This window comes from Sus scrofa, chromosome 14 (assembly GCF_054392235.1).
Source record: "Sus scrofa isolate SSC_HxYL_T2T_F1_AM1 chromosome 14, Sscrofa_HxYL_maternal_Yorkshire_Landrace_v2.0, whole genome shotgun sequence".
Taxonomy (NCBI): Eukaryota; Metazoa; Chordata; class Mammalia; order Artiodactyla; family Suidae; genus Sus; species Sus scrofa.
The window spans coordinates 35,449,209-35,474,373 of record NC_139396.1 but is presented as its reverse complement, the minus strand read 5'-3'; the positions used below and the strand labels follow the sequence as shown (position 1 = coordinate 35,474,373).

Here is a 25,165-nt window from a genome sequence, read left to right as displayed (position 1 = left end):
GCAGGACTGAAGCATCTCAAAGGCCTGGAAACATCTCTTTTTTTGTTTTTGTTTTTGTCCTTTTTGCTATTTCTTGGGCTGCTCCCACGGCATATGGATAGGGGTCGAATCAGAGCTGTAGCCGCTGGCCTACGCCAGAGCCACAGCAACGCCAGATCCGAGCCGCGTCTGCAACCTACACCACAGCTCACAGCAACGCCGGATTGTTAACCCACTGAGCAAGGGCAGAGACTGAACCTGCAACCTCATGGTTCCTAGTTGGATTCGTTAACCACTGCGCCACAACGGGAACTCCCCTGGAAACATCTTAATCTACTACTAAATAAACTAGGCATCAGAAAGCAGAAACATTCTGATATGTGTATACATTAAACTTCAAAATGTACAAAATCAGGTCTTCAAGCCATTTTAGGACAGGATGGAGAGGAGAATTTTTTTTTATCAGTTACATTTAAATTTTATAGAGTTCTTTTATTTATAAAAGATACATAATGTGGGGAATTTTGTACTAGAACAATGAAAGTACATTTTATTTGCTTTGTGTAAAAAATATCTAATTAAGCTTAATTGTATGATATGCCGATTCTAGGCACAATTCAGATCATTCTGTAGACATAAAGGCCTGTAAAGAGCTAAAACATCTACAGCTTATGTTAGAGGAAGTATGGAAATTTCTAAAATAAGCAAATCTTATGTTTCTTCCTAGATCTGTACCAATAATTCTAATGGAATGTGGGCAGAGCCCTTAAATGTTGAATCTAACGAATTTGACATCTTGCCCTGCCTACAGAATAAGGTGAAAATACTGAGTGTTTATTTTCATTTACTAGAACATAAGTATGTTAATTTCCTGCTAAAATCTAAAAGTGTGGTGGCCCCTGACTTATATAGCATTTCCTAAAATTAAGAAAGGAAAGAATAGTATATTCTTTAAAGTTTCAAAATTAGTAATATTTAATAATAATATAAAGGGAACGTACATATGATAATTTGCGGGATATAATGGCCAGTTAGTGTGGGGTGTCATTGGGTTGTATTCTTTGTAACAGACTAATCATAGTTTTCAATTAAATGTATATTTTACCTGGGTGTCTGTTATCTAATTGCAGTAATTACAATAAGGGAGACCTAGACCACTGCCTTGCACCCAGCAACTGTGGTGAGCACAAATGGATGGCACTGTGATCTGAACATTGTGTTCACAGATTAATCAAATTACATTAGGTATTTGTTTAAAGAAATTCCTTGTTTGCATTTGTAAATATTTCATCATTGCAAGAGAAAATGAGGCCAATCCCTAAGAATAGGCAATTTCAAATATATTGCTAGTAAGGAATCTTATTAAATATGGTTGCATTCTTGTGCTGTTGTAATTAACTTTTCATCAATCTGTTTTCATCCAAGACTGATTTGTCCACTGTGCACAATTTGAATACCTACGATGTATAAAACATTAAGTGCAATACTAAGAGAAGTGGAAGATATAAAAATCAATGACAGCTTGTGCTTTTGAGCTCTGGGTAGAAGTTATTTCAGAAGCCAAATTGTCAATTGAAGACTGAGAAGATTCTTTATGTTAGAGTAGTCAGGAGAGTTAAGGGTAAGAGAGAAACACAGGTCTTGGTGCACCTTGGCTAAAGCCACACCCCTCATCAGGCCACATGAGATGGCTGGCCTGGCTCATGCCTCTGTGCTTGCCTGCAGGGTTCTCTTGACACATTGTCCTTCTTTCTGGTCCTCCAAGTCACTGTGTCCTGTCCTGTCTGGAGACTTGCATATATCTAGTTCCTTTAGCTGGAAGGCTGCTTCTCTTGTTCTTTTCCTTAACCAATTCCTGGTCAGCCTTTAGATCTCAGATTAAATGTCGTATCTTGAAAGAGGTCCCGCCATTGCTGCTGCATAAGACCACACACACACACACACATACACAGGTTGTACGGAATGGCTCCCCAGTCTAAATCAAATCCCCCATTGATTGTTATAGCCTCGGGTGTTTTTCATTTGTGTCAGTTAACATTTTGAATCCATAAATATATCTGCTTATCTGTGTAATGGAATCATAAGCTGCCTGAGGAAGAGGCCTTTCCAGTTTGTGTCCTCAGGCCTAGTACATGGTCACTTTGTAGGAAATAGTTTTGAGTGAATGAACAAAAGTAGATCACTCTTTAAATTTGGCAGTTTGGCAGTAAAGAAGAAGAAGGACGTTAGCTCAAGTCAGTGATGTGTTCAAGGAAATGGATCAAGAAGTCTGAATGTGTCTGTAGGCAAAAGGAAAGGAACCATTGGAGGGAAAACTGAAGATGTACATGATGGAGGGACTTGTAAATAGATAAAAATTCCATTGGAGCTATGTGATAGGGAAAGAGACTTAGAAAGAAGACCATCTCTCTGTATCCTTAGAGAGAAGGGTTTGGAAATAATAATCTGTTAGTGAGGGCCCAGGTAAGATTAATTACTATTAACTAATCTGCTGATAAATTCCACAACACTTCCAATATCTCAAGAAAAATGCAGGTTGAAAATGTTAAAAATTGTGTATGTGCCAGGGGTGTTGCACGGTGGCTCCCAATTAGAAGAGATGCACTGTATCACATAAAATGGCAAGATTGTAATTTTGAAGGATTTAGACTCTGAGATTGCCAGAGAAGTCTAGCAACAGCACATTTTTACTGGACTGGCATTGTCTCTAGGATGGAAGGTCTGGTAAAACAATCAATGACCGACTTTGAGACACACATTGAGCTAGTGGATAGCCCCATTAGGTCCTTAAAAGTAAATTCAGAACCTTGTATAACAGACACCTAGTCTATAGGACTCAGGAGTGAAAGTGTACTTTGCATGCCACAACACAGCACGCAGACTTAAAAACTTTAGAAGAAGCAAGTGGTGGTCACCTTCCAGAAGCACAGTGCCTGGAACCACATGGACAGTTAACGTCAGGGCTGATAGCTGAGTGCTTCTGTGGTCCTTGAACAGTTCTCACTTTTATAGGGTAGCTCATGAGACCTGACTGAAGTCCATACGTTCCTTTCCATTTTGAGAAATGAATCCATAGTTTTGAAATGCTGAAATAACAAAGCATTCTTGAAAAGCATTTTAATTATAGAATAATTATTCATGTTAAAAAATTGTATACTCTAGAAGTTATAAAGTGATAAGCCAAAAGTCCTTCTTACATGTTTTGACAGTTTCTTGGGTAGCTTTTCATAATTTTCATGTTTTTCTTACTCATCCTCTTGTGTTGATTTTTGAAAATTATTTTTGAAATGAATGACATTATATATCTGTTCAGCGATGTCTTTTCACATTTAATAATATAGGTATTCCCTGCTTTTTGAAAGTTCGCTTTGTGTCACTTCATTTTTATCAAAGTCTTACTTTACTAACCAAAAGTATCTGGGAGAGGATTTTTACTTTTGCAAAAAAAGGGCAAAAAAGCTGAAATAGCGTTTAGTATCTGTTTTGTAGTGAGCTGTTACAGAGGCAGTGTGCATCCCGAGTGGTTAGAGGTTCCTTCCTGGGAACCCACTCGGCACCTCAATATCCAGCTGCCATACCTTTGAACTGTGTGAGCATCTGTGGTTAATCTCAATTTATTTCGTGCATTGTTAGCAAGATGTGTCCTAAGGTAATTGCTTCTTTGCTATAGGCTTATGAAAGTTTTATCGGAACACTCTACTTTCAGATTGTGGGTGAAGCCCATATATCCAGGACACTTTTCCACAGCATATGAGATGTAACCTAAAATTTTTTAACCACCTTCCTTTTGACAGACATTAGGATGGTTTTCCACATTTTCATTTTTTTGTCATTATAAATAGTCTCCCTGTACGAATATTTTAGCTTACATGCAAGAGGAAATCTAAAATATCTAGTCCTAGAAGTCAAGTTTGTGTGTCAAAAGCATGTGGGTTTCTAATTTTTTTTTTTTTTTTTTTTTGGTCTTTTCAGGGCCGCATGCGCGGCGTATGGAGGTTCCCAGGCTAGGGGTCTAATTGGAGCTGTAGCCACCGGCCTACGCCACAGCCACAGCAACGCCAGATCTGAGCCATGTCTACAACCTACACCAAAGCTCATGGCAACGCCAGATCCTTAACCTATTGAGCGAGGCCAGGGATTGAACCTGCAACCTCATAGTTCCTAGTCGGATTCGTTTCTGCTGCGCCACGATGGGAACTCTGGTTTCTACTTTTTTGAAGATATTGTCATAGTGCCTCAAAACTGTAGAACAGTGTACACCTCTCCCAATGGTATATTTGAGCACCCTATCCCTCATATTCTTAATAATCATTGTTCATCTGTATGTCATTTTAATTTGCATTTCTTAAACTTTGAGTGAATTTGAAGTTATTTTCATATGTTTTCAGGACATTTTATTTCTCAGTGAATTGTCCATAATCATTGCCCAATTTTCAGTGGGTTGTCTTAGCAATTTGTAGAAACTCTGGGCATATTAGTATTTGATGTAAATATTTGCCTCGGTTTATTTTTTATCTTTGGTTTGGTTATTGTCTTTTGTAAAATCAATTGTATCTTCTTTTTGACTTCTTGGTTTTATATCATAATTAAAGTTCTTCCTATGTTCATATGTTCAAAACTTAAGACTTTTTTTCCTTCAAATGTTTTTATAGTTTCATGTTTTAGCTTTAAGTATGGTATACCTAGAATTTATTTTGGCTTAAGGAATAAAGGTAAAGGTTCAGCTTTAAGTTTTCCAAATGGCTAGCAGTTGTCTCAACATCTTTTTGGAGCACTTTTCCTGCTTTGCATAAAATCCTTGAATTTGAAATTTTTTGACTGGTAAATGTATTACATTTATAGTATCATCTAAACTAAGGGACTGATTTCACAAGAACATATTTTACATTGGGTGTTCTTAAGAAAAGATAGGTATTGTTTTTAAAGAAATTTGATTTTATGATTGTTGAAATTTGTGATTAACTCGCTGGAATTTATTGATTGTATTAAATGGGAGACCTCAACATTACATTCTTGACAAATGCAGTTTTATGATTAGTATAGGTTAAGCCTGAGTATAAAGTTACTTGCTTTAGTAAGCTCTAAAACATGTCTTCTGAATATTAAAATCTCATTGCTGGGAGTTCCCGTCATGGCTCAGGGGTAATGAACCTGACAAGTATCCACGAGGCCACAGGTTCAATCCCTGGCCTTGCTCAGTGGGTTAAGGATCTGGCATTGCTGTCGCTATGGTGTAGGTTGCAGATGCAGCTCAGATCCTACATTGCTGTGGCTGTGGTGTAGGCCAGTAGCTACGGCTCCAATTAGACCCCTACCCTGAAAACTTTTATAATGCTGGGGGTGAGGCCTGAAAAAGACAGCAGACTAACAAAAAACCTCATTACTTTATCATTAAAGTCCTTGGCCAAAATGGAAGTAGTGAAAATCGTGAAAATTTGAAGAATAGCGTCAGTTTTGTTGTTGCATTCATTGGGTTGGATGGATTGGTTCAGGGGAAACGACGGAACTATAACCTGTGAAACAAAACATGTTGTGCCTGAAGCAAAAGGGGGAAATGGTGTTGTGAACATGACCATAAATGAGGATAAAAGTTACTTAAGAGAAAGATACTGAGTTTTGGAAAAAACTTCTCATTTTTTGCCCAAGAATGCTAGCAAATATGAGTTAAGAACTGTGGGCTAAATGATAGGTTTCCTTTGTTGAAGCACAAAGAGAAATTGGGGATTTAAAGATAAGTGAATATTAAGGCTCAAAGTAGAAAAAGTATATCTATCAATTATTTATTTTCTTTAAAACTTATTGCAGCTGAAAAAAATGGGGGTCTATGACATACATGATGAAGGAGGGAACATTGACTGCTTACTTATAAGACCAGAATATAGTTTTGCTTGATTAAGGTTGAAATGCATCAAAATATAAAACTTAAGGAATTATCTTATGAACATCAGTGGGAAATGAACTTCAGAGCTTATTGATTTTGTTTTTAATGGTTTCCACTTGAGGCAAACCATAGCCTAAACCTAGATATGTCTTCTTCTTTATTCTAAATATTTAAGTGTAAGTCACCATTTATTACTTTAAAGCTTGGTTCTGAGACCTAGAAACTTCAGGTCAGACCATTTAATCTTGTAAAAGTTGTCTAGATATTGAATGTAGTTGGACTTCACATGAAAACTTAAGAGAAGCTAACTCAGTCAGTCATGTTTAAGACAAACATATAGCTTAAATTGAATCATGTATATGTTTTGATGTTTTCTGTGTTGTACCATATTCCCATAAAATTAAAGAATTTCTGTGGTATAGATCAAGCAGAGAAATGCAAAACATCAAACAGTGTTAGTATAGGAGTTCCCATCATGGCTCAGCGGTTAACTAACCTGACTAACTAACCTGCAGGTTTGATCCCTGGCCTCGCTCAGTGGGTTAAGGATCCATTGTTGCCATGAGCTGTGGTGTAGGTCGAAGACACGATTGGATCCAGTGTTGCTGTGGTGTGGTGTAGGCTGTCAGCTACAGCTCTGATTGGACCCCTAGCCTGGGAACCTCCATATGCTTTGGGTGACACCCTAAAAAGACGACCCCCCCAAACAAAAGACCAGTGTTAGTACAGACTGTAGTGATAATTTATGTATTCCGTTTAATGGATGTATATGAATGGTGTAAAAAATTCAAAAGGTGTTTGCCTTCATTACACTATAGTTAGGGCCAACTCTTTGAGCCTGACTTGGGCAGCAGAATTTCTGAATTTTAAATTAAGGCTTCAATTGAATGTAAAGTACTCTCATATTAAGTGATTTTGAAGGCACTTGGCTGATTTAACCTTACAAAATAGTCTGAGACATTTATATTTGGGATTGAAACCACCAAAATCATGCTCCAAATGAAGGAGAATTAATTTTCAGGATTAATGTAGGATTTTGAAACAAGCTTCACACTTAAAAGAGACTAATAACTGGCTAGTGACTAGAGTTAGCTTGAGTGTGAGAGTTGGGCTTCTCAGTGGGTTTTTTTTTTTTTTTTTTCCCTTTGTTATTATTCAAGTATAGTTGATCCACAATGTTTCTTCAAGTCCTGTTGTACAGTAAGGTCCCATTGCCCATCTATTCCAAATATAATAGTTTGCATCCAAAAACCCCCCAAAGTGCCAATCCATCTCACTTTGTTTCTAGTTCTGCAGTCTTATTCTGTTGTCACATGATACATTCTGCCTTCCTCCTCTGATGGAAGCACAGCAGTCCTTTTCTGGTCCCTTAGCATAATAGCCCAGACTTAAGACAAAAAGTTAAGAAATGCAAGGCTAGGACCCCACATGCTGAGGTTTGGAACTACTTTTCTTCATATTCAGCATTTAACTCCCAGTGCTTAGAAGCATTCAGTATTTGATGAATGAGTGAACTCTCTTTGATTTTAGCACAGGCTAATTTTCATGTCCTCCTAGCATTACTGTTGGAATGAGAAATTCTAATCTAAATACACAAAAATGTATTTCTTATAGGGCCAGACCATTGTTCTGGTTTAGCTTGCACTTTCCTTTCTTGCCTAGGTTATATGTGTAAAGGAGAGCTAAGTTGCTGTTTAACATCATTAGCTTCATTGTATTTAATTCTGTAAAAATAAATGTTTCATAATAATGACAGGAGATAAATACTACTCTGGCTTTGTAGAACCACCTTGGAATTAAATTGTTATTATTTTTTATACCTGGCAGCTGATGGGGTAAGAAGAACACCCTTTCATTCTAAATAGGGTTGTGATACTCTGGATGGAAATGAAATGTGTACATTTTCATTTTTCTTTGATTAAAAATGGCTTTTAATATTTTACATTTTAGTGTCATGTTAGAGATTTCATTCCATGACCATTTGTTCATTCACATGTATTTTTATTTTTAGCTCTAAGCGAAAGACATGAGGCCTAAGACTGAAATGAGGTTGTTTTGAGGCCATCTGATTTCTGGCTAGAAGGTGTGCGATCGCCTCGTCCTGAAACCACTGCAGACAGAATGGTAATGGCAAAGCCTGAGACAAAGAGAGGCCTTCATGTTTTTCCATGTCTGTTCTCCTACCCCAATTCCTTTCTTTTTAAGCTTAAATTTTTAAAGTTGTGAACAAAAGTTATTATACATGCTGACATATCCTAACTAAACTGGTTTAAGTGTTTAATAACAAAAAGATTAATTATATACATCTACATGTTAATTAACCTTTTGGAGTTGTTTAAACACACTTTTAAAAAATGAGCTCTTGTGAGCTACTAAGTACCAACCAAATATTTATTATATGAAAGCACCTGAGCTATTAGATACTTGCAGATTGAAATGATTTTTTTTTTCTTTGAAAACCAATACAGTTGGCTCTTAAAAGGGACTCCAGTCTTAATAAGTTTTTCAGACTAGAAAGTAGGGTTTCTTGCCACAACTTTCTTTTTTTTGTCATAAAGAATTTTGATGTTTTATGTATGTGTGTGTTTTTATTTTTTACTTTTTAAAATGTAAAGTGCCCATTAAGAATGTTAGCTGTATCCATTAACTCTGCTATAATTATTACATGTATTTTAGTTCAAAATATATTTTAAAGTTGAAGGTAATAACACTTTTTCATAGGGGCTCTTTTTATTAAGTTTATTTTGATGGACCATGTCCTATTAAATATGTTGATGTAGCAGTGTTTCTAAGACAATTACTAGACTTGATTCCCCATCCCACATCCTCCCAGAATAGAATTTCAATAGGTCCTTTGCTTAAGTTCAGGTTTTCTGCTAAGCTACTTTTTCAGATTAAGTAATTCTTCATATTATTCATTTCCTGTACTACATGTAACAGCATTAATGGCAAAAACACTATTACAAATTTACTTACATTTAGCCTAAATTATGCATCAGTTTGTTTAATTGATGAGATGCTGAGAAAATGAAATTATCATCATATTCCAGAAAGTAATGCAGAGGGAATATTCTAAGGAGCTGACAACATTAAGAATTATTTTTTTTAGGAGTTCCCGTCGTGGTGCAGCAGAAACGAACCCGACTAGGAACCATGAGATTGCGGGTTTGATCCCTGTCCTTGCTCAGTGGGTTAAGGATCTGGCATTGCCGTGAGCTGTGGTGTAGGTCGAAGACACGGCTCAGATCCTGTGTTGCTGTGGCTGTGGTGTAGGCTAGCAGCTGTAGCTTCGATTAGACCCCTAGCCTGGGAACCTCCATATGCCGGGCATGCGGCCCTGAAAAGACCAAAGAAAAAAAAATTTTTTTTTATAAAATCATGCTTATTTTCATGTTTTCTTCTAGAGGCTCAGTTGTAGTGTAGTTCTCACCTCTTTTTCTCTGCAAATAGTATTTTCTTACAAACAGTATTACAAATGATATTTTACCGACAGTATTTTCTCAGATGTTGAGAGTGACTTAAAACTTATAAAATATATTCTTTTATTCATATATGTGACTTTTTGTGAGTATAGACTTATATTCACATGCCATGTAAATCAGAAACTGTTTTGGTTGACCCAGAATGCAGTGATTTTTATATCTGTGATCTCAATTTATATTTAAATAATTCAGCATAGCCTTATCCTAAAGAAAAACAATGTACAACAGGTTGTTTCTTTGTTTTATCATATCTTCTGACATTTTTCTATTAAAATTAATTAAGTAGGCTGGTCTGAATAGCATGATTTTGAAGCCTATAGTAGAATTGTTCATTTAGTTCACTTTTGTTTATCACATTTTAATGAGATGAATTGATTATTTTTATTCTTAGGCATTCTCATGTATACATTTTCCCAAACAAAATTGCTTTTCTTTTTCAAATAAAGCCTGTATAGATTGACCCTCTTGAGGTTACAAGAACGTTGAAGGTTATCTTTCTTATTTCAAGTGCTAGTTAATGGGATAAAAGCTCAAAGACTTTAATTACTATTAATTGGCTGAAACATAGTTTCTAAAGGTATGAGTTATATTAGAATGAAATTAGTAATTTCATTTATATGTCTGAATGTCTGTCACCTTAATGGTAATTATAAAAAGAAAATAAAGATAAAACTAATACTACTTTAAAGCCTGAAATTATAAATGTGAAGGTATTTTGATCCAGTAAATATTAAATAGGTGATGTATATGAGTTTAATTTAATATTTATTTTGTTATAAAGAAACTGCCTTGTTTTTAAGCAAAACTTTAACATTAGACTTAGAAGTTTATAACTGTAAGATGAGAAAAAAACATTAAAATGTCATTTTGAAAACTGTAGAAGTAAATATTGACCTTTTCTAAGAAAGTCTTTTCCTTTTGACATTGTTTAATTTTTTTTCCTTTTTGTTTTTTAGGTTTGCAATTTTTTTTGGTGATGACATGTTCAGAATCTTGGATCCCTAAGTTGAAATATATTGGAAATACTTAGGAACTCTGGAAATTGTTGTTTTTGTATATCTAATGACTTTCTAGGTGAATCAATAGATTTAATAAAAAGTATATAAAAGAATAGGCATCATAACTTTGTATTTCTAAGTTGGCATGCGTGTCTCAAATTCTCAGCTATCAATATCACTGTCATACTCTGGTGACAGTTATCTTCTGAAGATTTGGGGGCTTTCATGGACCCCCTGTTTTCCCAGGCAATCTGTATAGTCCTCCCAAGCTGATTTGTGCAACTTCTTTTACTTTCTATCTGCCTTGGAGTGTAGCTCACTTAGATCAGAGATAATTCTTGAGCTGGAGGAGAGAGGATAAAATAATCATCAGGTGACAATCCTAAAGGTAGCAATTATAAAACTTCAACCTGGAAATGGCCTCAGCACGGTCTATGTTAGAATATGCAAATTCTACCCAATATATCCAAATACACTTGTGGCAGAATGCTGCCAAGTTTCGAACGGTATTTTAATATTGTGCTAATGAGGAAGGAAAGAAGCTGCTCATTTTTACCTCCTCCCTCTCTCGCTGTTGTTGAAGGAACTAATTAGGAAAGGAAAATGGCCAAGAGGAATTCCCGTTGTGGTGCAGCGGAAACGAATCTGACTAGGAACCATGAGGTTGCAGGTTCAATCCCTGGCCTTGCTCAGCGGGTTGAAGATCTGGCATTGCCATGAGCTGTGGTGTAGGTCACTGACGCAGCTCGGATCTGGTGTGGCTGTGGCACAGGCTGGCAGCTATAGCTCCGATTAGACTCCCAGCCTGGGAACCTCCATGTACTGTGGGTGTGGCCCTAAAAAGACAAAAGCAAAAAAAAAAAAAAAAAAATGCCAAGAGGCAGTGTGAATGAAAGCAGAAGGAACGGAACTTCCCAAGGAGTATCTACCTTTAGAAAATAGAAAGTTCCAGTATTCCATGTACACTGTTTTAAAGTGATAGGCTTCTTTCATGTGGACTCAGTCTATGAGCTAGGGCATTCTTGACCATAGTGGTGGGTGGGGAACCTATATTTGGTGGAGAGTCAGCCCTTGGGGGGCTTGTGCACCATTGTTGGTGGTTGTCTTCTTCTCTGGCCTCCTTCTGCTGGGATTCAGAGGTTGGAGGAACATTCAGGGGCGGATAGTTATTTTGATGGTCAAATATGATTGCCTCCCTATTTTTTTTGACCAAAAGTTGGGAAAGATTGATTTTTTTAAAGACCATATTCACAGAAACTTGAAAAAGGATTAAAGGGAAGGGATGAGGAGAATTCACAGAAAAAAAAGATTAAGTGGGAGCTCAGGATGTTAATTATCTGTTTATTGTGAGTTTTATTATTGATAGATTATCCAAAAATACAGAAATTGGTGTAATATAGAAATTTCCATAATATTTCTATTAGAAGGCTTTTTAGCAGCTAAGGGGACTATACTATAACTTCATCCTCTCCCCTTTGCTTTTCTTGGTTTAAGAAGAATTGGCTGATACATATTTAATAAATGGCACAATGAAAACATCAGATTTTTAAAAAATCAAGTTACGTTTTATTCTAAGTATGTGTTGCCTGTTGAGCTGCTTTCCCATTACAACTGGCTTTTAAAATCTCTCCTGTGATACGTTTGTCAATAGAGGTGTTTCCTCTTAGCCAATTGTAGCCACGGTATTAACTGGGCCCAAGCATTTGATATATCCCTAAGGAATTAGGCAGGAAAAAACCTGGTCCCTACTGGAATGAATATTTTAAAGACCTTCTTAGATTCTGAACTTTGCGAGTACAATGAAAGAGACCCAAGAGAGGAAAAATTTTTAGGGCCTGAGAATTAAAATGATGGTGGGGATAAGAAGGCTAAATTCTTATATAACTAACCTAAGGGAAGGGAATTAATTTCCTGGAGAGTACGAGGTAGTGCGTGAAATCCCTTGGATGGTAGGCATTCTGATATTAATTTGAATAGTTCACACTAGCATGCTGTAATATTTTAAGGATAGTGGCAGGTGATCTTGGGAAGTATCAGTGCATTTCCTAATAGTGAGTATGATTTTATTCTGGTAGGTTGTGAATGTCTATGCAGCTCAAAGATTAATTCAAAATAAATATCTTAAATATTAGAAAAAATACTATAAAAATGGGTTTTTCATCTCTGTACATGTTTAGAAATTAATATAGAATACTGAGTGTAGTAGAGAATTAATGGCATGAATATAATCAGTATTTAATGGTTGCTTTCTAGAAGCTTCTAAATAAAACCTAAAATTGTTTAGTGTTAACCTCAATTGTACTACAGCAGCATTCCTAGTGTGTGTGTCTCATGGGAAAATCCGTCCCTTCTTGGACCACTGCACTTCACAGCCTTGCACATCCCAGTGAGGATTCAGCAACTGGCTCAGTTACGAGGGTGATTAGACCTTTGGGTACATTCATTACACAGGGACACACAGAAAGTGAGCTTTGGATGATGGCTCTTGGTATTTTGGAAGTTTTAGACCCCGTTTGGAAAACCGGAAGAAAGCTATGGATCGTTTCCCCATTAGAACCACCATTTCTGAAGGTAGAGGGACAGCCTTTGGTTGTCAGGTCAGGAAGCCCTGATCTAAAAGATCATCACCTTCACTTTGCTTTTGACCTTGCTCCAGCTTTACTGTCGCTTTCTGTCAACAGCTCTCTGTCACCTTTGATTGGAGCACCAGATATTGAAGGGCACTTAGTGCCTTACTCAAGAACTGAATCCACAAGTCCAGAGCTTTGTGATGTCATGGAGCAGAGATTCTCTGCAAAGGGCCACCCCATGGGTGCTAGCGGTAAGCTAGGGCCTGAGGCATTAAGGTGTGGGCCAGTCCTCCCAGGGAGTACCTCCCTCTTGCTGGTTTAGGGGAATTTATTTCATAGTTAGCTGAATATTAATGTTTTGTTTTAAAAAATGAGTAATTCTAAAATTTTTGAATTATTATAAAGCTTCTCTACTTAAATGTGACTTTTTCTCATGTTTTAGGATATCAGATTCACAGCATGAAGTATATACTTCAAATTAACATAGTGACTGGAAATTTGGGATTCTGTTATTTTGTGACTCTAAAATTTGTAGCACGTTTTTAGGAAAATTGTCAAGATTCCCAAATATTTTGTTCTTTATTTCTTTGAAGTTTCCTGAGTGTATGGTTATTTCTGAATTTTATTAATCCATTTACAAACCTTAGAGAAAACTGCCTTCCGTTCATATTTGGACACAGGGGGATGCTTTATTTTATTAGAAATGTATTTGGACAAAAAAAATCCATTTGTGTGGCTCTCATCTCCATTTTGGAATCTCAGTTCACCTGCTTGGTATGGCATTCATTGGGACTTTTCTGCGAAATACAGCTTCACTAAGAAGGTCATCCTTGAAAAATCAAGAAATCTGAAGAAACTAATTTGGGGACCGAGTAGGAAGATGGAAGATCATCATCAGAGCACAGCACAGCACCCTCTGGAAACATCTTAGACTTAACTGCTTTTGTACGTGAAACATAATTTGAATGTCTTTGATGAATTGGACCTGTAGACAGATAAGATGTATCTTGAATGTAAGAAGAATACAACTCTAGCCTCTAAAATATTTCTATCTGTACAGTTGACTTTTGATTGCTCACACTGGCAGAGGAACCCTGGGTCATTCAGCCTGGCCATTAACAGGCTAGGCATCATGTATTCTGGATTCTGTTTTGGTATTCCTTTTGGAATAGAGCATTTGGACTTTTCCAGAGTGTGCCTCCCAGTTTTGCCTGCCCTGAGGGAGGAGCCTGAGTTGATGCCCAGATGCTTGTTCTCTGTCCTTCTGTCTTTTCTGAACTGTTGACCTAAGTGGGAGGAAAACATTGAGCATGTAGGATTCCAGAATTGATCAGAATTCTGCTAAACCTACCCCGCCTCTCCTTCCTGGGTAGTTGTATTCCATTTCCTTTTCAGTTCTTCTAAATTCCACCCAATTTTAGCCCCTTCATCTTAGGTAGGATAGAATATCACCCCACTGTCCAGGCCTCTTCCCTCTTGCCATGCTTTGTTCTGCCTGCCATGGGAGGTTTTCAGTTGCCTTACTGTGAAAGCGTCTCCTTGTGTCCTTGCATTTCCATCTCCCTCCTTGGATTTTCTTGTGGGGAAATAGATCTAGATTTAGCAATTGTGGCTATCTAAGGTTTGCCTATGAAAGTTGATCGCATTGTATTTTAAAATAAAGCTTTTTAGCAATGGCGTGGACAGGCATCTCTGTTGGATATCTGCTCTGTGCCAGGCGCTCAGCTGGGTGTGGCTGTCCACTCTCTCACTCCACCACCCAGCCCTCTTGAGCCCAGGAATGAATCTCATCATGCCTCAGGCATAGGAAGAATCAGAACTGACTTGTGTGTAAGCTTGCTAGTTCCTGGAGTCACGAGGTAATGAGATAGTTGAAGAGATCCCTCTGTTTTCACCAGGTGTTAGTAAAAATTGTTTGCAGAGAAAGTGATTATGGCAGTATGATTGTGAAAGCAAGAACTTTAAAAAAAATATGCCAGATTTTAGGTTAACCTACATGAACCCACATTGACTAAAAAGGTATGTCTTACTTTAAAAAATATACAAACTAACATAACCCTAGAAAATACCACCAAATTACCCTGATATTTTCCACAATGTGCTATTACTCTAAACATTTTTTACATGTAGTTTTCAGAAACACGTGTAAATGTGTTTTGTATAAAAGAGAATATACTGTGTATGATATTCTGACTTGCTTTAATAAAATTAAACTTAAGCGGTCTCGTTATTTAAAGCCTAATAGTTTGAAATTATTTTCTGAGTAAAGTTTTACAGCATATGATACTATTTTTCTTTTCATGGAATGTACAGATCTGCTTAGAAGCTGCTCATGTGTGTTTGTTTCCCACAGATTCCACTTACAATAAAAATATTATAAACAGGGTCCATGTCTCCAGTAAGAGTTTCCAAATTTTTGGCTGTTATTACCACGTGCTTGTGGTTGGGCTGGCTGGAAGTGCATATCAAGTTGTTCTGTGTATGTAGCAAATTTTGTCCAAATAAAGTAGCTTCATATGCTGAAGGGGCTTATAGTAATTATATTTTTGTTAAATAAAATACATGAGAGTTGGGAGTTCCCTGGTGATCTAGTGGTTAGGACTTAGCGCTTTCACCCCTGAGGCCTGCGTAGGTTCAATCTCTGGTCTGGGAACTGAGATTCCACATCAAGCCGCTGCATGCCATGGTCAAAATAATAATAATAGTAATAGCAATAATGCAAGTGAGAGTTAAAGGAAATGAACAAAAAAAGATCAGTAAATGTAATGGTCTAAATTAGTGATTTGCAACCTTTTCTTATCTAAGGTAACGGTGGTGGTGAGGCAGTAGGCATGGGGTGGAAGAGGGATATGTAGTTTGACAGAAAAGAAAGACCCCCATCTGGAATGGGCAGTGGTGGGGTCAGTGTGTAAGCTGTGCCCCAGGAACCTGGAAAGCAAGGTCAAGGATGCTTGGTGCTAGAAGTGTGTCCCTATAGTTCCTGAGTGACCAGGTGAAGAAAGGTGTTATCTGAGGCAAAATAGGAAAAAGAAAATAAGGACTTCAAAATAGTTTTTTCAGTTAAAAAAAGATTGTCCTTTAAACTTTCATGTCCTTTTCTCTAATGTAGGCCTCTATTTGGTAAAATGAAGAGCTTGCCGTTCCAAGTAAATTCTCTGAAGGTATTTTTAAAGTGTTGTATGGGTCTGTGAAAACAAAAGGCTGGGACCTGCTGTTTCTTGGAACTGTGCAATTAGCATCTTAGTTATGGGTTGTTTATCCCACGACCCATAACTCAAAGAACACTGATGAGGGGGCCAGAGAACAGATTGGGAAGGTTTAGGTAATTACTTCAGCATTGCTGTATGATGAGTCTCAAAAAGCCTTCTTATGGTTAGCAGTTAAAAGAATAGCTAGTATCCTATTTCAACCAGTGGTTTTCTGGAAATATCTGATTTCCAGTAGTTTTGTGTGCACAGTGAACTGATAGTGCAAAGATCTGCTACAACAGAAATTTTAAGGAAATCATTTATTATTAAGTTCAAGATTGACTTTATATGCCATAGTCTTGTGTGACTAGACTACTTTAGTTAATTAGCTTGAAAAGAACTGGACAAAAGAACCCCAAAGGAGGAGAAACTAAGGATGAATCCAGAATGTGTTTGGGCTGTATGGTGATCAGCTTCATCTTTCCCCAGAAGGTCATTTTTCAGAAAAAATGCTACATAATGCCAGATTTTATATCGCATCTATGTAATAGCCACTGAGCTAAGGGACATACATAGAAAACGTTGTCAAGGGGTGATTTCCCAGAAAGAGAATATACTGAGACTTCTGTTGGCAGCTTTACGAGGAAGATTGGTATCCTCCCTAAACAGGTACTTGTAGGCAAGTTCAGAGGAAGTTGATGGTCTCCAGTCATGGTTTATAATATTCCAAAGTACCTCCCTTTATCTCTGGGGATGGATACTGCAAAATTCTCACTGAATTGCTCATTAGGGAAAGCTTGTTATATTCTACATTGTTTTCCTTAGAGACTTTTTCTTAGGAGACCCAACTTTGAAATATTAAACCCAGGGCTATGATTGGTGAGACAGACACCTGCTTTTTGAATTCACTGGGACTTGAAAGCAATAATGAAATTACTAAATAAAGTGAAATTAGTCTGAGGGATATCATGGACTTCATTTGCTGTATGTCATGTGTCATTTCCTGAGGGTGGAAAACAATCTGCAAGGGTTTCAAAGTTCTCACTACTGAAAGGCACTATTTCCCCCATTAAAATGTTGGAACAAATATTTTGAGCATTCTTAATTTCATAGGAGGCAAAGGATAACGGATTGAAATCATTTCACCTAAAATATGGCCCCAAGTTTTGGTAGACTTGCAACTTTCAATTTTGAAAAAGCACAAATTTCTTACTTTGGGCCTTTGATGACACAGTTATAAGTAGGGAATTTTTTTTCTCTATCTCAGGCTTGCTCCAAACCAAGTAACGTTTTTAGTCAATTAATATACCTTGGAAGCTTTCCCTTAGGAATTAGGATTTTCTTTCGCTCTTGAGTTGCTCTCAGAAGGCCAGTCCAGGCCCCATTTTGACCTTAGAAAACCACATCACAGAATTAGTTATGGAAATTTAAAAGCCCCATTTGCAGAACCTGCTAGGAAATATGAAAATATTCACGTCCATTGTAGGCTAGTTTTCCTACTTTAAGAAGGGAGGGATTATCCTTCCTAAGTACCAGGCTAAACGTTGGTCAATGGGTGGCTGGTGGATCTCTGTCTGGGCATCCCCTGGTTGTTGGGCCTAATTCAGGAAGATTCTCCCTGGTGTGGAGGCTGAGGGCCATATGAGTGGATTTTAGGAAATATGAGGCAGGTGTTGGAGTGTGGCTTTTCACATCTATCGGCATAAGCAATTCCTATTTGCTTGTTTTATAACATCTTTCCAGGAAATCATTGTAGCAAATTGTAATTCCTCCCTGTCTCTGGGTTTTTAAGATAATTCTGTTTAAATTGAAATTAAGAAGTAGAGTTAATTCAGTGGTTGCCATTTCCGCTAAAACATTGCCATCAGCTGCTGATCTAGAATTCCATCTTCCAAGTTCTAAATTCTATCCAAGAAAATGATAAATTTGGTCTGAGTGGAGCATAAAACCTATAATAGCCCTTTCTCTCATCTTTCCATTCTTAGTCTACTACCCCACTGATCTTTCTGGCTCCCTTTGGTAGTGAAGTTGATGACCACCTTAAGGATTTAAAATTTAGAGTGAGAATCAGAGGTGATAAAAGGGAAGTGGCAGAGGGATGGGTAAAAGTTGTTAAAGTGCAACAAACACTGCTAGGGTACGGTTATTTTCCCCGTGCTGGTTTATCTGTTTGGTTTTATGACTGAATGGATCAGAGCTGAGCACTGCACATTAAATTTGCCTCTTCAAGTCCTTCGTCTTCATCCTCCTCTTGTTGATGAAGACTCGAACCTCAGATGAAGTGTCTGAGCACTCGATTACCCTGGTGCCCAGGTGGGCATCGAGTTGCCAGTGGGAGAAGTTCTGTCTCATCCTTAGCCCAGTGAGTGAAAAGACCTCATTTCTCAACAATTGGAAGTTTTCACTTGCCAGTCTTGCTTCCTGTTTCTCCCTACCTTTTTCAGTATTAGAGCCTCCAGCAAAATTATTTCCTCAAAAAGCTATTCTGTAGAGTATCTTGAGAAGCACGGTACAGTTGGACATGACACTTGAGTAAATTATTCATTCCTGCAACATACTGATGGCCACTTTCCAGGTGCTGTTCTGGGCTCTTGGGAAACAGAACACACAAAGTGTGGAGTTGACATCCTGGCAGAGGTAAACAGACACAAGTCAATTATCATTCTGTGGAATAAAAGAAAAGACCAACAATGTGCTTAGAACCCTGGTGAGGGATGGAGGAGTGGGTGTTGGTTTTTAAATAGGGAGATCAGGGAGTTCCCATTGTGGCACAGTGGTTAACAAATCCGACTAGGAACCATGAGGTTGCGGGTTCGATCCCTGCCCTTGCTCAGTGGGCGTTGCCGTGAGCTGTGGTGTAGGTTGCAGACGCGGCTCGGATCCTGCGTTGCTGTGGCTCTGGTGTAGGCCGGGGGGCTACAGCTCCGATTCGACCCCTAGCCTGGGAACCTCCATATGCTGCGGGAGCGGCCCAAGAAATAGCAAAAAGACAAAAAAATAAAATAAATAAATAAATAGGGAGATCAGAGGAGACCTCCCTGGAGAGTAATTTGAGAAAGACCATGTTGGTAGAAATTGGAGCTGAGCAACGGGTTTATCTTAAGAAAGAGAGGAAATATTGAAAAATCTCCAACAATTGTATATGGCTTTTCTGCATCTTAAGAGCAGTTGTGCATATTTTTTATTTCTGCCACTGTCATTCCTCCTGCCTAGAATTTTCTTTCCCAAGGTCCACCCAGATGGCAACCCCATGACACCATTTGTCATATAGGCACAGTCACAACAAGCTGGACTGTGTGGAAGAATCTGACACAGAGTGCCAGAGGGCCTCCTAATGAAGCATGGGCTTTTAGAGTGGGTACCAAGGGACACATACTTTCTAAAGGGTTTAGGAGGACAGGCCAGGTTGATCAAGGTCAAACTTAATGGTGGTGAAAGTGGGACATCATGGAGGACCCCAAATGCCATGCTAAGGAGCAGGGGTTCATTTCTACAGGCACCAGGGGACAACTGCCGTCCTCTGGGGCTTCTCCTATGTAGGAGTTTCCACTGAGTACAGCAAAGATTGGCTCTTGCGGGCTCTCAGTTTGGCAGGTGAGGAATGGAAGAAAAGGTAGTAATAGTTTCCTCTCTTCTATCTCTCAATACATGGGTTTCCAAAAGGCTATAACTTTTTTTTCTTATAAAAAATATGATTTGTAAAAATTTCAAATGACACAGAAAAATAAAAAGCAGAGTTCTCTATCTCACTACTATTAATATTCTGATCACCGTCAGTTTAGATCACGGTCAGTTGTTTCAAGAGCATCAGTACCCAGAGCTAATAGCATCCTTTGCAACTGGCTGTTCCATGCGGTTGTAACCTACTCTCTATTGCTGGAAATTGAGTGGTTTACAGTTTCATTACTCAGGTTCCTTTCAGTTTTCACTCTTTTATATTCAGTTTCAATGAATATCCTTCTGTATAATACCTGCACTTACCCAATCATCTTGCTGTAAATTATGGACAATTCCCCAAATTGAGATGCTCATAACTGAGATACAGGATTAAGGATTTAGTACTTCAAGACGTTACCTTGGAGCAGTGTGCGCTCATGTGCATTCTGCGTCTGTGCACGTGCGTGCGCACGTACGGCTGTGCGTGGGCATGTGTATGTGCATGTGTGCGCATGCCTGTGCGTCTGCGCGCGTGCGTGCGCTTTCTCGTACACCTGGGCGACGCCTCGTCTCTTCAGGCCAGCGTGACGACAGCGGCAGGTGGGTTGAAGGTGATAGTCTCTGCTTCGGGCTGTGAAGGAACAGGGTCTCCTGTCTCCTCTGGTGGGAGCACCTGTTGTTGGGGAGGCGTGTCTGCAGCCGCTTTCAGAGCACTGACCGCGAGGCCAAGGCCCGTGGGAGACTTTGGGATGTCAGGTGGTTACCCAGTGTCATAGCCATGCGCAGAACACAACTTTCTAGCTTCCTCCAGTGAACCTGCTTTGATTCCAAGGTTTACTGTACTCATTAGGCAGATAAAATAGACAGCAGGTTTTAAGTTAAACACCATACAGCAAAACCGTGATTTTTTTTTTTTTTTTTTTTTTTTTTTTGGTCACGCTGGGGGCATATTGAAATTCTCTGACCAGGGATCCAACCCATGGCAGAGCTGCATCCTGTGCCATAGTTGCCAGATCCTTAACACGCTGTGCCACAGAACTTCTCCATCTGTTTCTAAATGTCTAAATAGATATTCTAAATGATCTATTTCTAAATCTTTATGAGGGTTAGATGTGTTATTCATTTTAGTTCTTTCAGTGAAGTGCACTTTTTTTGCTGGAATTGGATTACTCTGATGGTATCCACACCACCCTCCCCAGCCACTTTTCCTCCTCAGGGTCTCTAGATTTCTCAGTGAAGCTGTGGTGCACTAAACACAATGAGTAGAACTCAAGTGGTCCAGGATTCAGTGTCTGGTTATGTGGAAGGCTTAGCTTAGATTAAAGTCATAAAATCTATTACCTCTTCTTAAAAATGAGTGTAACTTAAAAAATTGTGGCTACGTCACCTCTTGCACTTGTCAGCCAGCCCCGTTAGTGAGTCCCACTCCTTTCTGTCTCAGAGCCTTTGCACTTTATGTTCCTTTTGCCCGCAGTGCTCCCCCAGGAGCTCACAGGGCTCATTAGCTTGCTTCACATAGCTCTCTGTATCCTGTCTTCTCCTCAGAGAGGCCCCCTCTGACCCGCCAATCCAGAGCAGCATCTCTTGTATTATCTCCCTTATTTCCTCATAGCAACTGTCACAACTTGACATTAAAGATTTATCTCCTTCAGTGCTCGCTTGGACAGCATATGGACTAAAATTGGAACGATACAGAGAAGATTGGCATGGCCCCTCTGCAAGGATAACACACAAGTTTGTGAAGCATTCTACTCCTTTTAGAATGGATAAATAATAAGGTCCTACTGAACAGCACAGGGAACTATATCCAATCTCCTGGGATAGACCATGATGAAAAATAATATAAAAAAGAATAGAATGTACACATACACACACACACGTCACTTTACTGTACAGCAGAAATTGGGACAACATTGTAAATCAACTATATTTTAAATTTAAAAAAAGATTTATCGCCTCCACTAAAATGTAAGCTCAGAGAGGGCAACGTCTTTGTTTTTGTTTCTGGATATTTCTTCCAAACCTAGAACAATACCTGACATATATTAGAAACCCAGTAAATACTGAATATTTGAATGAGTGAATAAATGAATGCCCCACTGCTCCCACCTAGGGAGTTGTGAAGAAACTTGGAGCTCTTACAGAATCTGGAAGAAGAGTTCCCGTAGTGGCACAGCTGGTTAAGAACCTGACTAGTATCCATGAGGATGGGGGTTCCATCCCTGGCCTTGCTCAGTTCGTTAAAGGATCCCAAGTTGCCATCAGCTGTGGTGTAAATTGCAGATGTGGCTTGGATCTGGCGTTGTTGTGGCTGTGGCGTAGGCCAGCAGCTGCAGCTCCAGCCCAGAAACTTCTATATGCCGCACCTGTGGCTGTTTAAAAAAGATGAACAAACAAAAACCCAAAAAGGACTCTGGAAGAAGGCAAAAGACATAAAACAACAGCAACTGTCTTAAGAGGAGCTGACCCCAAGGCCAGGTCTCCAGGCAGGGCCACCCTGTCTAGCAAGTCATTCCTGCCTCCAGCTCCACTGCCTGAATGCTCCCCTGCAGCCACTTCGCTAACATTCCCCCAGTTGGATGGTGACTGTGCTAAAATAAGTGTTAGCTCTAGAAAATATTTTAGTGGCTTAATCCCTTTTGTAGATACTTCTTGAACAGCAGCTATGGTGCCAGGCTTTGTGCTAGAGGCCTGGGTTACAGAAGTCAACTGGATAGACTCACTGAGCCTGCCCATTTCCAGAGTGTGAGTTTGGTTGGACAAGATTACCCTCCTGCCCTCCCCCTGCTCAGAGAGGAGATCTGAGGGCAGGGAGGCTTGTTCAGTGGGAGGAGAGCTGTAGTGTGGAGCCAGGTGTGCATGTCGAGGTGGTGGCTGAAAGTGTAGTGTGTGGTCCCTGGGCAGGAGGAGGGCACAAGTGGGAGAAAGATACCATGTCCACCTCAGACTTTGCTTTGCCCCCCACCCTTGGGGGCTCAGGGAAAAGGGAGGGAACTCTTGTTTTCTCCTACGAAGTTTTTAAAACTACCACTTTGTACCTTAGACTTCCGTAGACTAAATTCAGAAGCTGATAACAATGTTAAGTATTTCTATGGGTGACTATTTCAGAAAGTTGCTAGGCCAGAAAGTCTACTTTAAAATGACTTTTGAAACACAATGAATTTGTCTTTCTCCTCTGACTTAAGATTCAAAAGACGCAAAGAACAAAGAAGGCTATTCCTCCAACAATGGAAATAGACTGAAATGTAAGGGTACAGGCTTTCTAAGTGATTTTTCTCACTTATGTAAGCATAAATAAATAATCAATTCTTCAACTATTCTGAAAGAGGTATCTTGAATTTTTCTGTAAAGACTCTAACTGAAAAGGAACACAGTGCAAACATGCTTGAGCAAGTAATCCAAGCTATAACTCAGAGATTTGGAGACAGAATTTCTGTTCTCTAGTTATGAAATTACTGAAATACTCTCCTCCTGTATTTAGACATTGGAACCTATAATATTTAAGGGTGAGATGTGCACATAGCATCAGAAAAACCAAAGATTGGGGAAAATAGGACCTTGTGTTCGTCCTGTTCACGGGGCTCTCTAGCTTACACGCAAGTTCTCATAAATAGTGCCCCCCCACTCAGTCCTTCTCAGTGTGTGTGCATGTGTGTGTGCATGCATGCACCTAGTTCAGTTGCAGATTCGGATTCACTGTTTCTGGAGTGGGACTTGGGAGTTTGCTTTTCTAACAGCTTGTTGGTGAAGCCAGTCTGATCGGTCTGCAGATCACACAGAATAGCCAGCCAGGCTCTTGTTTACCAAGAACTTTCACATGCATTTTTGTAACTACCCTGTGAGTTGAGCAGTGCTGATGTTACCTCCTTTTACACATAATAAGGTAGGTTACAAGAGGTAGAGTGTTGAGACTTATGCTAGAACCCAAGTTTTATAACTCCTCATGGAGTCTTTTATGCTAGTTCTAATGTAGTTGTTGCATCGTGAATAGAGGACAGGGGAGGTGGCACTAAAATGCTGGGTTTTTTTTTGAAACTCAGGAGAAAAAATACACACCTACTTTTACTGGGGTGACGGTTTCTCGTGATGTCTCCTGTGGTGCCGATGGCCTAAGGGGGTCTGAGGGAAGACTTACCATTTGTAGGCAACAAGAAGACACAGCAGATGGCAAGCGGCCTGCTGGTGACAAACTTAACTGTGCTCAGGAAATTCGGATTTAACTTGACTGGAGGCCGCCTTCCACCTTCCAGATGGAAGTAAAGAGCTCAGTGGCATTGATTCATGGGCAGCATACCTGTGCGATGGTACTGAGATATGCAAATCCTATGCTAGTGGCCTAAATTTCACTCAAGATTTGCCAACTGGAAATGCAGTGTCTGTATCCCAATTCTTAAGGGAACTTTCAGTGAGGTCTTGAGTAAGCTTATTCTTCATATGGATTATGCTGAGAAATCTCTCAATATTGTCAAACAGAGAAAGATATGAGCGTGGAAAACCAGTGTGGACTTGGTGAGCCTTGGGCCTCAGGCCCCAGCTGGGGAGAGGAGGCTGGCTGGCCCTGGGTCCATGAGATCTGAGGCAGTGAATCTCATAGAGCCTTTTACTTTCACAATGACTTTTTTCCAGAAACAGCCTGCCTAATTATTGGTGTTGGTCCATCTTCTTTCCTCTTCCAAACAGTCTCAGTCATTTGATGCCGAATAATCAGTGGTACATAGAAAGGTCTGATTCATTTGGTTTCTTATTCAGCTCAAAATTACGAATGCCTTTTTTTTTTTTTTTTTTTTTTTTTCCTTTCTTCTTAGGGCTGCACACACAGCATATGGAAGTTCCTGGGTAGAGGTCAAATTGGAGCTGCAGCCATCAGCCTACACCACAACCACAACAACGCAGGTTGGGAGCCACATCTGCAACCTACACCACAGCTCACGGCAGCACCAAATCCTTAACCTACTGAGCAAGGCCAGGGATCGAACCTACATCTTCATGGATCCTAGTCAAGTTCGTTAGCACTAAGCCACAACGGGAACTTCCTGCAGTGTTCTAATTGTGTCTTGTTCTAAACCTAATAATACATGTTCACTGCAAAAATTTTGGAGATGAAAGGAATGCACAAAGAAAAAAATCACTGTACTCTTACCACTCAGTGATAACTATGGTTATCATTTTGGTACCATTCATGTGCATATTTTAACAAATTGTGATGATGACACTATTAATGATTTTCTTTTACTATTAAAGTTTTGTAGCCTTTGCTTTCACGTAAGAATATTAGAATGACTTTTTTCTAAAATTTTGAAATATTTAAGAGGGGTTTGGAGGACTAGTTGGTCCATCAGTATGTATCCAGTTGTCCCTTATTGATGCACATTTAGTTTGTTTCCTGTGATTTAATGTTATGCAGCAAGGG

General features: G+C 39.1%; 1 protein-coding gene and 1 non-coding gene across 6 annotated transcripts in view; both read left to right on the top strand.

The window, feature by feature from the left end:
- Positions 1–25,165, top strand: part of XKR6 (XK related 6) — a 294,250-nt gene that overhangs the window by 88,743 nt on the left and 180,342 nt on the right. Inside the window, exons 2-5 of one of the 5 annotated variants that reach the window (XR_014828466.1) lie at positions 7,872–7,984; positions 10,299–10,416; positions 13,022–13,161; positions 13,353–15,140. The exons of 1 other annotated variant lie outside the window; for it this stretch is intronic. The gene's annotated coding sequence lies outside the window, so the exon portion shown is untranslated. Of the gene's footprint in view, positions 1–7,871; positions 7,985–10,298; positions 15,297–20,273; positions 20,356–25,165 lie in introns of those variants that run through there. 3 more of the 5 variants (XR_014828465.1, XR_014828467.1, XM_084997809.1) reach the window with 3 other exon arrangements.
- Positions 21,407–21,513, top strand: LOC146396489 (U6 spliceosomal RNA). The gene has a single exon (XR_014828635.1). It is a non-coding gene; the product is annotated as a U6 spliceosomal RNA (small nuclear RNA).